The sequence below is a fragment of the Triticum dicoccoides genome, chromosome 7B (assembly GCF_002162155.2).
Source record: "Triticum dicoccoides isolate Atlit2015 ecotype Zavitan chromosome 7B, WEW_v2.0, whole genome shotgun sequence".
In the NCBI taxonomy this organism is placed as follows: domain Eukaryota; kingdom Viridiplantae; phylum Streptophyta; class Magnoliopsida; order Poales; family Poaceae; genus Triticum; species Triticum dicoccoides.
In genome coordinates this window covers 217123814-217140207 of record NC_041393.1, presented here as the reverse complement: position 1 = coordinate 217140207, position 16394 = coordinate 217123814, and positions in this window count along the sequence as shown.

Below are 16394 nucleotides of genomic sequence, written 5' to 3'. Positions count from 1 at the left end.
TCTCCAGAAAGGACCCGTTCTTGGCAACAAAGATCTTGCCTTCGGATCTGAGGCAGAAAGTATACCAAATGGTTTCCTTAGGGTATCCTATGAAGACGCATTTTTCTGATTTGGGTTCGAGCTTTTCAGGTTGAAGTTTCTTGACATAAGCATCGCATCCCCAAACTTTTAGAAACGACAGCTTAGATTTCTTTCCAAACCATAATTCATATGGTGTCGTCTCAACGGATTTAGATGGTTCCCTATTTAAAGTGAATGTAGCTGTCTCTAAAGCGTATCCCCAAAATGATAGCGGTAAATCGGTAAGAGACATCATAGATCGCACCATATCTAATAGAGTGCGATTACGACGTCCGGACACACCATTACGCTGAGGTGTTCCAGGCGGCGTGAGTTGTGAAACAAATCCACATTTTCTTAAGTGTGTACCAAACTCGTGACTTAAATATTCTCCCCCACGATCTGGTCGCAAGAACTTTATTTTTCTGTCACGTTGATTCTCTACCTCACTCTGAAATTCCTTAAAATTTTCAAAGGTCTCAGACTTGTGTTTCATCAAGTAGACATACCCATATCTACTTACGTCATTAGTGAGGGTGATAACATAACGATAGCCACCGCGAGCCTCAAGGCTCATTGGACCGCACACATCAGTATGTATGATTTCCAATAAGTTGGTTGCTTGCTCCATTGTTCCGGAGAATGGAGTCTTGGTCATTTTGCCCATGAGGCATGGTTCGCACGTGTCAAATGATTCGTAATTAAGAGACTCCAAAAGTCCATCTGCATGGAGCTTCTTCATGCGTTTGACGCCAATGTGACCAAGGCGACAGTGCCACAGGTACGTGGGACTATCATTATCAATCTTACATCTTTTGGTATTCACACTATGAATATGTGTAACATCACGTTCGAGATTCATTAAGAATAAACCATTGACCAGCGGGGCATGACCATAAAACATATCTCTCATATAAATAGAATAACCATTATTCTCGGATTTAAATGAGTAGCCATCTCGTATTAAACGAGATCCAGATACAATGTTCATGCTCAAAGCTGGTACTAAATAACAATTATTGAGGTTTAAAACTAATCCCATAGGTAAATGTAGAGGTAGCGTGCCGACGGCGATCACATCGACCTTGGAACCATTCCCGACGTGCATCGTCACCTCGTCCTTCGCCAGTCTCTGCTTATTCCGCAGCTCCTGTTTTGAGTTACAAATATGAGCAACTGCACCGGTATAAAATACCCAGGAGCTACTACGAGTACTGGTAAGGTACACATCAATAACATGTATATCACATATACCTTTGGTGTTATCGGCTTTCTTGTCCGCTAAGTACTTGGGGCAGTTCCGCTTCCAGTGATCGTTTCCCTTGCAATAAAAGCACTCAGTCTCAGGTTTGGGTCCATGCTTTGGCTTCTTCCCGACAACTGGCTTACCAGGCGCGGCAACTCCCTTGCCGTCCTTCTTGAAGTTCTTCTAACCCTTGCCTTTCTTGAAACTAGTGGTTTTATTGACCATCAACACTTGATGTTCCTTTTTATCTCCACCTCCGCTGATTTCAGCATTGAAAATACCTCAGGAATGGTTTTCATCATCTCCTGCATATTGTAATTCACCACAAAGCTCTTGTAGCTAGGTGGGAGCGACTGAAGGATTATGTCAATGACCGCGTCATCCGGGAGATTAACTCTGAGCTGAGACAAGCGGTTGTGCAACCCAGACATTTTGAGTAGGTGCTCGCTGACAGAACTATTCTCCTCCATCTTACAACTATAGAAATTGTCGGAGAGTTCATATCTCTCGACCCGGGCATGAGCTTGGAAAACAATTTCCAGCTCTTGGAACATCTCATATGCTCCGTGCTGCTCAAAACGCTTTTGGAGCCCCAGTTCTAAGCTGTAAAGCATGCCGCACTGAACCACGGAGTAATCATCACCACGCGACTGCCAGGCGTTCATAACGTCTTGAGTTGCTGGGAAAATGGGTGCTTCACCTAGCAGTGCATCTAGAACATTAGCTCTCTTGGCAGCTATGAGGATGATCCTCAAGTTCCGGACCCAGTCCGTATAGTTGCTACCATCGTCTTTCAGCTTGGTTTTCTCTAGGAACGCGTTGAAGTTGAGGGCAACATTAGCATGGGCCATTTGATCTAAAAGACATATTGCAAAGATTTTAGACTAAGTTCATGATAATTAAGTTCATCTAATCAATCTATTTAATGAACTCCCACTCAGATAGACATCCCTCTAGTCATCTATGTGATCCATGATCCGAGTCAACTAGGCCGTGTCCGATCATCACGTGAGACGGACTAGTCATCATCGGTGAACATCTTCATGTTGATCGTATCTTCTATACGACTCATGTTCGACCTTTCCGTCTCTTGTGTACCGAGGCCATGTCTGTACATGCTAGGCTCGTTTAGCCAACCTAAGTGTTTTGCATGTGTAAATCTGGCTTACACCCGTTGTATGCGAACGTTAGAATTTATCACACCCGATCATCATGTAGTGCTTCGAAACAATGAACTTTCGCAATGGCGCACAGTTAGGGGGAACACTTTCTTGAAATTTTATGAGGGATCATCTTATTTATGCTACCGTCGTTCTAAGCAAATAAGATGCAAAAACATGATAAACATCACAAGCAATCAAATAGTGACATGATATGGCCAATATCATTTTGCTCCTTTTGATCTCCATCGGGCGCCATGATCATCATCGTCACCGTACACACGAGATTTAATAGAAACGTTGTTGCTCCCTGTCAGATTTTGGGTTCCGGCAGACCCTTAAGGTTCGAACTCTGGGGTGCGCATGAAGATCTCTCCTCTACCAACTCATGTCTTTTCGCCTCGCAACGGATCTAGGCTACACGATGAACAACACAAGGGATGCAAGGTTTATACTGGTTCAGGCCACCATTGTGGTGTAATACCCTACTCCAGTGTGTGGTGTGGTAGATTGCCTCTGGGGCTGATGATAAATAGTACAAGGGAAGAACAACCTCGCGAGGGATGCTCTTGTGGTGGTGTTGTCTCTTGGGGAGGACTGGATCCGGCCCCTTTCTACTGCGGTGGCTAGCCCTATTTATAGAGCGAGGCCCTGGCCCTCTTCCCAAATATTGAGCGGGAAGGACGTCAACAACTGGCCATTTTGAAGGGGAACATCTAGTACACTTATCCTGACTAAAGTTGGTCCTCGCCTGCCAAAGACTCTGACGATGACGCCGTCTTGGGCTCCACGGTGACCTCCATCCCGCCGTTCTGCTGGTCTTGGTCTCGTTGCACCAAAATGGTAGCCTTTGCTTGATACCTTGGCCTGCGCTTGCCCGCTTTGCACCAAAGAGGAAACAAGGACACTGCGCAGGCCGGTGCCCGCCTGGCTTCGGTCGTCATGGCTTACATCACGGGCACCTCGTGAGGTACCCCTGACTTGATATCTCTACCTCCTCGCGAGCCTTCCTGACGAGGTTGTGCCTAAGGAAGCTGCCTGTTGTCCGCCCCGCGAGGCTTGGCCCCTCGCGAGGGTCTTGAGCTTGTGTTGACGAAGATGGGTCGTACTGGGCCACTCCTTGAGCTTGTGTTCATGATAATTAATTTCATCTAATTAATCTATTTAATGAACTCCCACTCAGATAGACATCCCTCTAGTCATCTATGTGATCCATGATCCGAGTCAACTAGGTCGTGTCCGATCATCACGTGAGACGGACTAGTCATCATCGGTGAGCATCTTCATGTTGATCGTATCTTCTATATGACTCATGTTTGACCTTTCCGTCTCTTGTGTACCGAGGCCATGTCTGTACATGCTAGGCTCGTCTAGTCAACCTAAGTGTTTTGCATGTGTAAATCTGGCTTACACCCGTTGTATGCGAACGTTAGAATCTATCACACCCGATCATCATGTAGTGCTTCGAAACAACGAACTTCCGCAACGGCGCACGGTTAGGGGGAACACTTTCTTGAAATTTTATGAGGGATCATCTTATTTATGCTACCGTCGTTCTAAGAAAATAAGATGCAAAAACATGATAAACATCACAAGCAATCAAATAGTGACATGATATGGCCAATATCATTTTGCTCCTTTTGATCTCCATCGGGCGCCATGATCATCATCGTCACCGTACACACGAGATTTAATAGAAACGTTGTTGCTCCCTGTCGGATTTCGGGTTCTGGCAGACCCCTAAGGTTCGAACTCTGGGGTGCGCATGAAGATCTCTCCTCTACCAACTCATGCCTTTTCGCCTCGCAAAGGATCTAGGCTACACGATGAACAACGCAAGGGACGCAAGGTTTATACTGGTTCAGGCCACCATTGTGGTGTAATACCCTACTCCAGTGTGTGGTGTGGTAGATTGCCTCTGGGGCTGATGATGAATAGTACAAGGGAAGAACAGCCTCGCGAGGGATGCTCTTGTGGTGGTGTTGTCTCTTGGGGAGGACTGGATCCGGCCCCTTTCTACTGCGGTGGCTAGCCCTATTTATAGAGCGAGGCCCTGGCCCTCTTCCCAAATATTGAGCGGGAAGGACGCCAACAACTGGCCATTTTGAAGGGGAACATCTAGTACACTTATCCTGACTAAAGTTGGTCCTCGCCTGCCAAAGACTCTGACGATGACGCCGTCTTGGGCTCCACGGTGACCTTCATCCTGCCGTTCTGCTGGTCTTGGTCTCGTTGCACCGAAATGGTAGCCTTTGCTTGATACCTTGGCCTGCGCTTGCCCGCTTTGCACCAAAGAGGAAACAAGGACACTGCGCAAGCCGGCGCCCGCCTGGCTTCGGTCGTCATGGCTTGCATCACGGGCACCTCGTGAGGTACCCCTGACTTGATATCTCTGCCTCCTCGCGAGCCTTCCTGACGAGGTTGTGCCTGAGGAAGTTGCCTGTTGTCCGCCCCACGAGGCTTGGCCCCTCGCGAGGGTCTTGAGCTTGTGTTGACGAAGATGGGTCGTACTGGGCCACTCCTTGAGCCACGCTGTAGGCCGCAGGCAGGCAAGTCTGGGTACCCCCATTCCTAGAACGCTGACAGTAGCCCCCGGGCCCAAGGCACGCCCGGACTTGGCTTAGCAGAGAAGCGAAGGGGCAAGTGCGAAGCGCCACGGGCCCCAACAGCCTGCGGCCTTGGGCGCCGCGTGGTGGTTGATTGGACGTGGGCGTCTCCGCTTCCCCACAACGCCTCGGCAACTGTCTGTCTGACAAAAGGGCGGCCCTGGACCAGGCTTACCTTGTTTGCCTTCACCAGTCATTGCTCCAGATCCCCTTTCTCGCTCTCCTCCTTCTCGCTTCCGAAATCCCCTAGATCTGCCTCAATCCCTCGCCTTCGGCAAACCATGGCGCCTCGCAAGACTCCGGCCAGGGCCTGGTACTCGCGCGCTCTGGATCCTCCGAATGTGTTGGAGAAGAATCTCGCCCTCACGCGCCAGATGATGGTGGCGCAAGGCAACGAGGGGCGGCTATGCTCAAGGTCAGCTCTGCCCTGCCTAAAGACAAGGGGAGCACCTTCTATCCGCTCTTCGTGAGCGCCGTCGTTGCCGGTCTGGTGCCTTCCTTTTCCGAGTTCTTCCTCGATGTTCTTCGTCAATACAACCTGCAAGCTCTGCACCTCCACCCCAACTCTATTCTCCTCCTGGCGATTTTCGCCTATTATTGCGAGGCTCATGTTGGAGTGAGGCCCTCAGTGGCTCTGCTGCGCCATTACTTTTCCCTACGGGTTTCTGGCGCTCACATCACCGCATACGTGAGCTTCATCGTGTACTCCAACTCCAATGCCATATCAAAGCCCGGGAAGAGGATCGAGGGCTTTCGGAGCAAGTGGGTCATGGTGGACGCTGGACGCATCCACCCTCGGATGAAACTGCCCATGGCGCAGCCCAAGTCCGTCGACGTGTGGTCTCGCGCGGAGCTTGTCGACCCCCGCACGAAGGTGGTGCTGAAGAGGATGAATGCAGACCTGAAGCCAGGCAACCTGGTGGCGGCGAAGCTGACCGGGGCTACGCTCCTGAGGGAGTTCCCGGAGCACCGGGTGGCTCCGCTTCGGGAACACTCGCTCCCATTGTGGAGGCTCGGGGAAGCTGATGCCGCCCTCCGCCTGAGCTCCGCAGCTCTGGCCGACGAAGATCTGGCCGCGGCCCTCCACTCCTTGGTCGGAGGAGATGTGGCGAGACTGGAGGGTGCTCCTGTCCCCCTTTTCCTTTGTGATGACTGGGCGCAGGTGGTGAACTCCATGCCCACCTTCAACGGGGAGGGGTTAGTGCCTGCGGAAGCTCCCGAGGATCTGGCGGCGCTAGCGGTGATGAACTTGTCTTCCGGTGACTCCGGCAGGGAGGAGGAAGAAGAGGAGGAGGAAGAAGAGTCCGACTCAGAGGCGACCGACGGAGAGTCAGGGGAGTCCTTCCCTCAGTGCAGGTCCCGTGCCCTCCGCCTCATGCCGGATGACGACGAGGCCGGCGACGGGCGAGGCGGGCAGAGCTCGCCCTTGGTCCCGAGGAAGGACAGGACGGGGCTGGTTCCCCGCTGGTCTGCTCTGGCTCCGAGGCGGCCTAAAGCCAGCCCCAACTCTTTTGACGCGCCCCCTACTTCCGAGCCTCCCGAGGCTGACCCCAACAGTCGGCTCTCGGGCTTCAAGTTCGGCCGGAGGCTGCTTGAGTCCGTGAACAATGACCAGTAAGTGCTTGATTTTTGTTTTGCTTCCCGCTTCTATCGCCAAAGCTTGACGTCTGCATCCTTTGGCTAGGCCGGTGCCTGCAGCAAAAAGGTTGAAAGGGGCCTCAGCGGCCCCGCTTGGGGCAATGCCTTCATCTGCGGGGGAAGGAGGTGGCGAGGCTCGAGCCTCCCCTGCCCGGTCGTCCTCGCGAGGCCAGGTGGGGCGCATTGGCGTGGGCCCAGCCCCCGTGGCCCAGGCGACTCCCGAGGCGTCCACGCCCAGTGCCACTGCTGAGGCCGCCGGGGCTCAGAAGGTCCCGACGCTTGATGCTCTGATCATGTTGCCGTCTTCTCCTCCTACTCCGCCAACCGCCGTTTCTCTGACTCCTTCCACCGTCTTGGATCGTGCTGCTGCCGAGCTGGACCGGCTGCTAGAAGATCTCCAGGGCGCCGACCCCCACCTGGTGGCCGGGCGCCTAGAGTTGGCCTCTGGCTGGGTCCGTTCAAACGCCTCCGTTCGAGCGACGCCGAGCCAGGCCGTGACGGCCTGCGATGAGGAGAAGCAGGCCACCGTCCAAGCCAAGGCCGCTCGCGACGCTGCCTTGGGTGATGCTGCGGATGTCAGGGGCCGCTGCAAGACGCTGGAGAACGAGCTGCAAGGCCTGCACGACGAGCTCGCCAAGGAGGTCCGTGACCACCAGGAGAAGGAGAAGGAGATGAAGACTCGAGAAGCTGCCGTCAGGGACCGGGATGTCGAGCTTGATGAGCGTCGTGGCCAGCTGGAGACGCTGGATCAAGCTGGACGGCAAGGCGAAGGTTCTGGTCGAGGACCGAGTGGCCTTCGTGCAGCTGGAGGAGAGGGCTCGCGCCGCACTGAAGACACTTTATGATGGCGGCCTGGAAAAGCCGCTAGCTGGCGCCGAGGATGGCCCCGCCAAGCTGCTTCCCTTCCTGGTCCGCGCACTTGAAGATGTCGCGGATGGCCTTGGCCCCACAGCCGAGGCCGAGGCGCGTGTCCTTTCTTCTGCAGCACTGACGCGTGTCCTCACCCACGTCTATCTTCGCAACCCCAATGTCGACCTTGACAGCCTGCTGGAACCCGTGAGCGGCGAGCTTGCCGCTGCCGCTGCTGAGGCAGTGAAGGGTCGAGCAGAAGCCTTGCTGGCAAGGTTCCACACCTTCAGCACTAGGTCAAGGCGAGATGCTGCTAGCTCCGGGGCTTCGGGAGGTGGAGCCGCCCAGCGCAACCCCACCACAAGCGATAGCACCGCCGGAAAGTGGTCCCTTTGCGGCTTCTGTCCTGTTTTAGTTCCTGCAACATGCATCATGCCTCATGGAGGCGTTTAAACTTGTGTTTGGCATTGTGAAAACAACCTATGGACTGTAATATTTGCTTTTGAATTCCTTAGGATTTGTGTTTTTCCTTCCTATTTGCTTGTGTTCTACGTCGGCATGGCCTGGCCCCACGGATACCTCAGCCGCCGTTAGCCTCGACCGGAAACCAGGACGGGACCCAGGAGTGAGGGGCTACATGACCAGTTAGGCTCCTGAGTCGCGATGCTCAAGAGTCCCCCTTGACGCGCGAACAACAAGTAGGGAGGGGAGGCATAGGAGTGGATCTGCCGTTCTACATCGGCAGGGCCCGACCCCGCGCATACCTCAACCGCCGTTAGCCCCGACCGGAAACCAGGACGGGACCAAGGAGTGAGGGGCTACATGACCAGTTAGGCTCCTGAGTCGAGATGCTCAGGAGTCCCTGTTGACGCTCAAACGGCCTCCGTACCTTGGCTCCGCTCGGGGAGGGGCACACGACGAACCAGGCCCGAGGGGCCTGGCTGGGTGGCGTGCACCCGAGCATGGCCCGGACGTAGCTCCCGTGTCCAGCCCCCTTGCGGGGCACTCCCGAGGGGAGGCGTTACGATAGGGCCGGACACTGAGCTCTGGGCTCCCTAAGGTTGATGCGGCCGTGGGCCGCCCTCAGTTGTTTATCACCAGTGCGGAGCATAGCGCTTCCATATGTGTACGGGCATAGCCGCTCCTCGGCAGTGTTGTCAGCCAGCGCGGAGCATGGTGCTTCCACTGGTGCGTGGGAGGGGGGGCCCTCCGGGAGGAGCCCCTGGGGCGTGTACAGCCCTGCCCTGACACGTGGCTGGCACGGTAGGGATTGACGAGGTGTACCTGGGCACCCATGAGCCAGCGCGGGACTCACGGGGCCCTACCTCAAGGCGGGTTGCGCCTGGCTCTGGGCCTTTATTTGTAATGTGCTCCTGCAAAATTGGTTAGATGCCAACACTCTATGTCCTCAGGTCCCGGCCCTCGAGCGAGATCAGTCGTCGCTGGTATGCCAGGTCGCGGTGCCATGGACAAGGCCAGGAGATGAGGGCTGGAGAGCCAGTAAGAGCCCGTGAGTCGCGATGCTCAGGTACCCCCCCCCCTTTTAACATGCAAGCAGTTAGCATGAGGGAAGAAGGGCGCCGTCGCAGGCATCAGGTAATAATCATGGTGGGTCAAATGCATGACCTGGATAGATGCGAGAGTGATACACGCCACTGGGTCAGGCCCGAGCGGCTTGGGGATAATGCAGCCCGAGGGGCGCCCCCAACAAAGTAACCTAAAGACATGAACCAAAGGGATACATGCTGCAGGGACGGACCCACGCGGCCTGGGAATGATGCAGCCCCGAGGGCGCTCCCAGCTGAAAATGAAACTTGAAAGATGTCACCTGATGACGCCGGAGATTTGGAATGCTGAAGTAGCGGACGACGTGCGCTGCGGAAGCCGGTCCTCACGAGTTCTCGGGTCCAGGAGCCTCGGGAGGCTCCAGGGGCGCAGGCGGCTCCTCGAGGACCATCTCCATATCTGCCAGGACCGTGTTGTGCCTGGCCTCCTGAGCCTCCAGAATGCTCCTTAGAAGACGCTGACGAGCAGCAGCCGCGTTCGGCAGGCCGAAAGGCATGCGAACATAGCTGTGGGGCGGACCCTCGCAGCGTCCCACGCATGAGGGCCAGAGGCGCTCCTGAGAGGCGGCTCGATTGAGCCCTGGTACGTCGATGCAGACACGCAGCCCACCATCCTCGCCTGGATGGGGAGCTACGGCGGGTAAGCGGCGGCTGCCACACATGACTCTTGACTCCTGCAGCTCCTAAATGATCTCACTGATGATCTCCTGAGGGTTCGGCCCTCCTTGCCCCGTACCTTCCTGAGGGAAACGTGCTTTGAAGCACCCCTCCAAGTGGTGCCCGAGCGCCTCCCTCGTGACCTTGGCAAAGTCGGTGGCCCTCCAGGAGAGAGCCCCCGAGCCTTGCCCGAGGAGGGCGCCGGGCGCGCCTTCCTATGCGACAGAAGGAGGTGCCCCTTGAACGGGCGCGGATCCTGACACAACGCCACTGGAGGGGCCTGCCTCCTGATGGTTCGGATCAGGTGATGCTTTCTTCTTCTTAGGGACTGCCTCGGGGAGACCTCCGCTCCTGTGATCTGGGTCTTCGATTGCTGCGGCCTGGAAGGCACGCTCGAGAGAACACACTGCATCCTTCTCCTCGCAGGGGACAGTGATGACTCCACCGCTTCCTGGCATCTAGAGGACATTGTAGCCATGGTGAGTCACCGCCATGAACTTGGCCAGGGCTGGATATCTGAGGATGGCGTTGTAGGGCAGGCGAATGTGGGCGACGTCGAAGTCGATGAGCTCTGTGCGGTAGTTCTTGCGCTGTCCAAAGGTGACAGGGAGGCAGACCTGCCCTATCGGGGTGGTAGAACCATCAGTGACTCCTGAGAAGGGCTTGGTTGGATGAAGCTGATCATATGACACTTGGAGATTTTAAAAGTTTCGACGGACAGAACGTTGAGGCCTGATCCACCATCAATGAGGGTCCTAGTGACCCGTACATTGCTGATGACTAGGGAACAGAGCATCTGGAGGACCCTGGTTGTGGCTGCGCACTTAAGCTGATCCGCCGAGCTGAACGTGATGGCGCTTGTGGACCACCGGAGAGGGCGCGAGGCCTCGAGCTTCGTGAGGACTGCATTCACCTCGCGAGCGAACTGTTTGAAGACACGCTGAGAGGCTGGAGCCTCAGTTCCGCCCAAGATGCAAGCGATAGCTCGCGGCTCCTCGAAGCCCCCAGCCCCCTCGTCCTAATGGTGGTCTTCGTTTCTCCTTGGCGGTGGTGGCAGAGGAGGGAGGCCTGCGTTGCCTTATGGGCGATCCTCGCGAGGCTGGTCCCTCCAGACCCCTCGCGAGGCTGGTCCTGCCAGCGATCCTCACAAGGACGGTCACGCCACCCTTGGTGAGGGCCACGGTCTTCCCATCGTCCTCCACCTCTTCCTCCTCCGCGGCCATAGCCCTGATCGTTGCGCTCGGGGCGTCAGCCGCCTCGTCCTTCTCGCACGGCCCTGAGCTCTTGACATTCATTGGTGTTGTGAGTGTGGAGGTCATGGTACACGCAGTACCGGCTACCCTTGGACGACTCCGGCTGATCTCTGCCACGCTTGGTATCTGGCTCGGCTGCGAGCACAACTGCTCCTTTGCGCTTCACATCCTTGGTCTTGGGCTTCTTCTCCTCCGGGTCAGCAGCTGGAAGCTTGAGGAGAGAGAGGCGTCCTTCCTCGGCCCTGGCGCACTTGGTTGCCAAGTTGAACAACTCTAGAGAGGTGCACAGGTCCTCGTGGATTGCTAGCTCTTCCTTCATCTTGATGTCTCGAACGCCATCGGAGAAGGCCGAGATGATGGCCTCCTCAGTCACCCTGGGGATCTTGAGGCGGGCGTTGTTGAAGTGTTGGATGTACTTTTGCAGGGTCTCTCCTGGCTGTTGCTTGATGCGGCGCAGGTCACTCATGGCCGGGGGCCGGTCACGAGTGCCCTGGAAGTTGGCGATGAAGCGGGTGCGCGTCTCGTCCCAAGAGGAGATCGTGCTGGGAGGCAGGTTGAGGAGCCATGTATGGGCGCCATCCTTGAGGGCCATGGGAAACCAGTTCGTCATGACCTTTCCGTCCCCGTTGGCCGCCTCGATGCCCAACTCGTAGAGCTAGAGGAACTCCGTAGGGTCAGCAGTGCCGTCGTAGCGAGGAGGCAGATCGGGCTTGAACTTGCCCGGCCAGGCTACGCTGCACAGCTCGGCGGTGAAGGCACGGCAGCCCACAGTGGCCACAGGGGGCCTTTGGTGACGAAGGGCTTGATCTTGGAGGTCTCCGCGCGCTGCCGCCAGGAGTAGCGTGGGGTCTTAGCACGCTGGAGCAGGAGCGCGGTCATGACGTGCTGGTGTCGGGAGCACGCGAGCACCTTCCTGAGGGCGAGGGATCTCTTGGCAGCTCTTCTCCTACTGCGCGGGCCCTGGACGCAGCGGGTCCCGCCCAAGGGTCGTGTGCCTTGGGACCAGGGCGCCTTCTTGAGGGGGAGGCGGCGGAGGCGCCTCCGGAGCTGCGTTTCCTGCGCAGGGCGGAGGGCGATGCAGCGAGAGGGATGGTGCAGGGGAGCCCCCTGCGGCGCTGACGAACTCGGTGATGCAAGCGAGCCACTCGTCGTAGAGGTCGTCGACGGGACAGTAGTGCAGGAGCTCTCGCGCCAGGAGCAACGCGGCGTGCGCGTCCACAGGAGCGCGACGGGCGTGCGATGATGAGCCTACTGGAGTTAGCAATGGGGTGGCGGTGCGGCCTTCCTGCCGCACCGAGGGATGCAGAGACGACGCCTGCTGCTCGTTCCCGCCGGGCCGGTGGCGGCATGGGCGGCAGGCGACGGGGAACGACGGGGAGGCCCACGGACGGGGGCCGTCTGGGCGACATGGGCCGCGAGGGCAGCCCGGCGCTCGGCACGGGCTCGACGAGCGTCACACATGGATGCGACAAACGACGAAACGCAAGATGGCGGAAGACACGATTCCGGCGCACCCCTACCTGGCTCCAAATGTTGGATTTCGGGTTCTGGCAGACCCTTAAGGTTCGACTCTGGGGTGCGCGCGAAGATCTCTCCTCTACCAACTCACGTCTCGTCGCCTCACAAAGGATCTAGGCTACACGATGAACAACACAAGGGACGCAAGGTTTATACTGGTTCAGGCCACCATTATGGTGTAATACCCTACTCCAGTGTGTGGTGTGGTGGATTGCTTCTGGGGCTAATGATGAATAGTACAAGGGAAGAACAACCTCGCGAGGGATGTTCTTGTGGTGGTGTTGTCTCTTGGGGAGGACTGGATCCGGCCCCTTTCTACTGCGGTGGCTAGCCCTATTTATAGAGCGAGGCCCTGGTCCTCTTCCCAAATATTGAGCGGGAAGGGCACCAACAATTGGCCATTTTGAAGGGGAACATCTAGTACACTTATCCTGACTAAAGTTGGTCCTCGCCTGCCAAAGACTCTAACGATGACACCGTCTTGGGCTCCACGGTGACCTCCATCCTGCCATTCTGCTGGTCTTGGTCTTGTTGCACCGAAATGGTAGTCTTTGCTTGATACCTTGGCCTGCGCTTGCCCCCTTTGCGCCAAAGAGGAAACAAGGACACTGCACAGGCCAGCGCCCGCCTGGCGCCCGCTTGGCTTCGGTCGTCATGGCTTGCGTCACGGGCACCTCGTGAGGTACCCCTGCCTTGATCTCTTCGCCTCCTCGCGAGCCTTCCTGACGAGGCTGTGCCTGAGGAAGTTGCCTGTTGTCCGCCCCGCGAGGCTTGGCCCCTCGCGAGGGTCATGAGCTTGTGTTGACGAAGATGGGCCGTACTGGGCCACTCCTTGAGGCACGCTGCAGGCCGCAGGCAGGCAAGTCTAGGTACCCCCGTTCCCAGAACGCCGACACTCCCCGCTACAGAATTTTCACCACACGATATGTGCTTAAAAGTACTATACCTGCCACATCACTCACTAGAATACCTCAAACGATTCAAATATTGCGAGCATACTAAGAGCTCAAACTTGGTAATTACACCAGATTTTCTCTGCCCATTGTCCCTTAATTGTAACTATCTTCAAGTTAAGTGCCTCATGTCCGTCACTGCATGTGGTTTTACTTCAGTGCCTCCTGTGTCTGCATCTGTGCCTCCTGTGCCTTCAATGTCGTGCCTCACGTGCCTACATCCACACGCCTCGCATGATACTGGCCGTGACTCCTACGGGGCCCGTCGTGCCACACCCGTGTCACTTCACAACCGTGGTTCTCTAACCGAGTAGTCGGACCCATGCCTCTGCTGCCACACTTTTGTGCATCCAGAGAGTGCACACCTGTGACTTCACAAAACACATGTACATGCCTGTTGTGGATTCAACATTTCTGCCTTCCGTAACTGCACCCACATGCCTCACGTGCCTAACGTAACAACATGCGCCGTGACTCTTACATGGCCCCATTGCCACGCCCGCGTCGCTCCTGAAACTTCACAACCGTGCCTCATTAACCGAGCATTCTAACACATGCCTCTGCCATCGCACTCTTATACATCCACAGGGTTGACACCCGTGCCTCGAGAAGCAGCATGTCCGTGACTGTGTTCGCTTCATTTCCTTGCCTCTGATGCTTACAGCCACGTGCCTCATGCGACACTTGCTTGTCCCGTGGTTCTCTAACTACCTGTAGAACCCACACTTCCGTGCCTCTTGTGCCTGCATCTACGTGCCTGTAGAACCTGCACTTCCGTGCCTCATGTGCCTGCATCCACATGCCTGTAGAGAGGCTCCACTTCAGCACTACCACGTGACTTCACAACCATGGTGCCTTCATTTCTGCGCCTTACGTCCCTGCACCTACGTGCCTCACGCGACACTTGCCGAAACTCTTACGTGCCCCGTAGTGCCACACCCACGTCACTTCGCAACCGTGGTTCTCTAACCGAGTACTCGGACTCATGCCTCTGCCGCCACACTTTTTTTGCATCCAGAGAATGCACGTGCGTGCCTGTGGTGCCTTCATTTTTGTGCCTTACGTACCTGCACCCACGTGCACAATGTGACACTTGCCGAGACTCTTACGTACCCCGTAGTGCCACACCCACGTGAGTTCACAACTGTGGTTCTGTAACCGAGTAATCGGACCCATGCCTCTGCCGCCATACTTTTGTGCATCCAGAGAGTGCATGTACGTGCCTGTGGTGCCTCATTTCTGTGCCTGCACGTACCTGCACCCACGTGCGCAATGTGACATGCGTGGCTCCTGAGACTTCACAAACGTGCCCTTGTAACCAAGCATCCTGACACGTGGGTCTGCCACAACACTATTTTTGCATCCGCAGGGTTGATACCCCATGCCTCGAGAAGCCGCAAGTCCGTGCCTGCGTTGCCTTGAATGTCGTGCCTCTTGTGCCTACATCCACGTGTGCAACGTTACACTTGCCGTGATCCATAGTGCCACACCAACGTGACTTCACAACTGTGGTTATCTAACCGAGTACTCGGACCGATCCTCTGCCACAAAACTTTTTTTGCATCCAGAGAGTGCACGTACGTAACTGTAGTGCCTCCATTACTGTGCCTTACGTACCTGCACCCACGTCCGCAACGTGACACTTGCCGAGACTCTTATGTGCCCCGTAGTGCCACACCCACGTGACTTCACAACCGTGGTTCTATAACCGAGTAGTCAGACCCATGCCTCTGCCGCCACACTTTTGTGCATCCAGAGGCTGCACACCTGTGACTTGAGAAAACACACGTATGTGACTGTTGTGGATTCACCTTTTCTCCCTTCCGTGCCTGAACCCACGTGCCCCACATGCCTAACATACCATACGCCGTGACTCTTACATGGCCCCACTGCCACACCCACGTCGCTCCTGAGACTTCACAACCATGCCTCTTTAATCGACCATTCTAACACATGCCTCTGCCACAACACTCTTGTACATCGACATGGTTGATACCCGTGGCGCGAAAAGCAGCAAGTCCGTGCATGTATTGTCTTCATTTCCGTGCCTTTGATGCTTACATCCACGTGCCTCACGCGACTCTTGCTTGTCCCGTGGTTCTCTAACTGCTTGTAGAACCTACACTGCCGTGCCTCCTGTGCCTGCATCTATGTGCCTGTAGAACTTGCACTTCCGTGTCTCATGTGTCTGCATCCACATGCCTGTAGGTAGACAGGCCCCACTTCAGCACTACCACGTGACTTCACAACCGTGGTCACTTGCCTCTGCCACCGTACACACGAGATTTAATAGAAACGCTGCTGCTCGCTGTTGGATTTCGGGTTCCGGCAGACCCTTAAGGTTCGAACTCTGGGGTGCGCGTGAAGATCTCTCCTCTACCAACTCACGTCTCTTCGCCTCGCAAAGGATCTAGGCTACACGATGAACAACACAAGGGACGCAAGGTATATACTGGTTCAGGCCACCATTGTGGTGTAATACCCTACGTGCTTGTAGAACCTACACTTCCGAGCCTAACATCACAAAAATGGATCTTGATGCACAAACATACGGTTGAAGATTAGAGACGGTTCGATGGTTTCCATCTCTCCCTCCCTCTTCTACTAGCTTGCTTCCCCTTCCGCAAAGTAAACCTCGAAACCTTCATCACTCCCGCACGCTCTCCTCCTTCCTTCTGCACACAAACACAAATTCGAAATCGAGTTCGCGTCACCGGACAAACCGCCACCGTGTTCGCCAACCACCCTCCAATCCGACATACACATAGCCACACACTGCCCGCGAGAACACCAATAACCCCGCCCACTACGACGACCGACGGCAAGGACTTCAACAGCGGCGGCAAAAATCGCAAGAAAAAAGAGCAACGACACAATAAGCGGATGGAA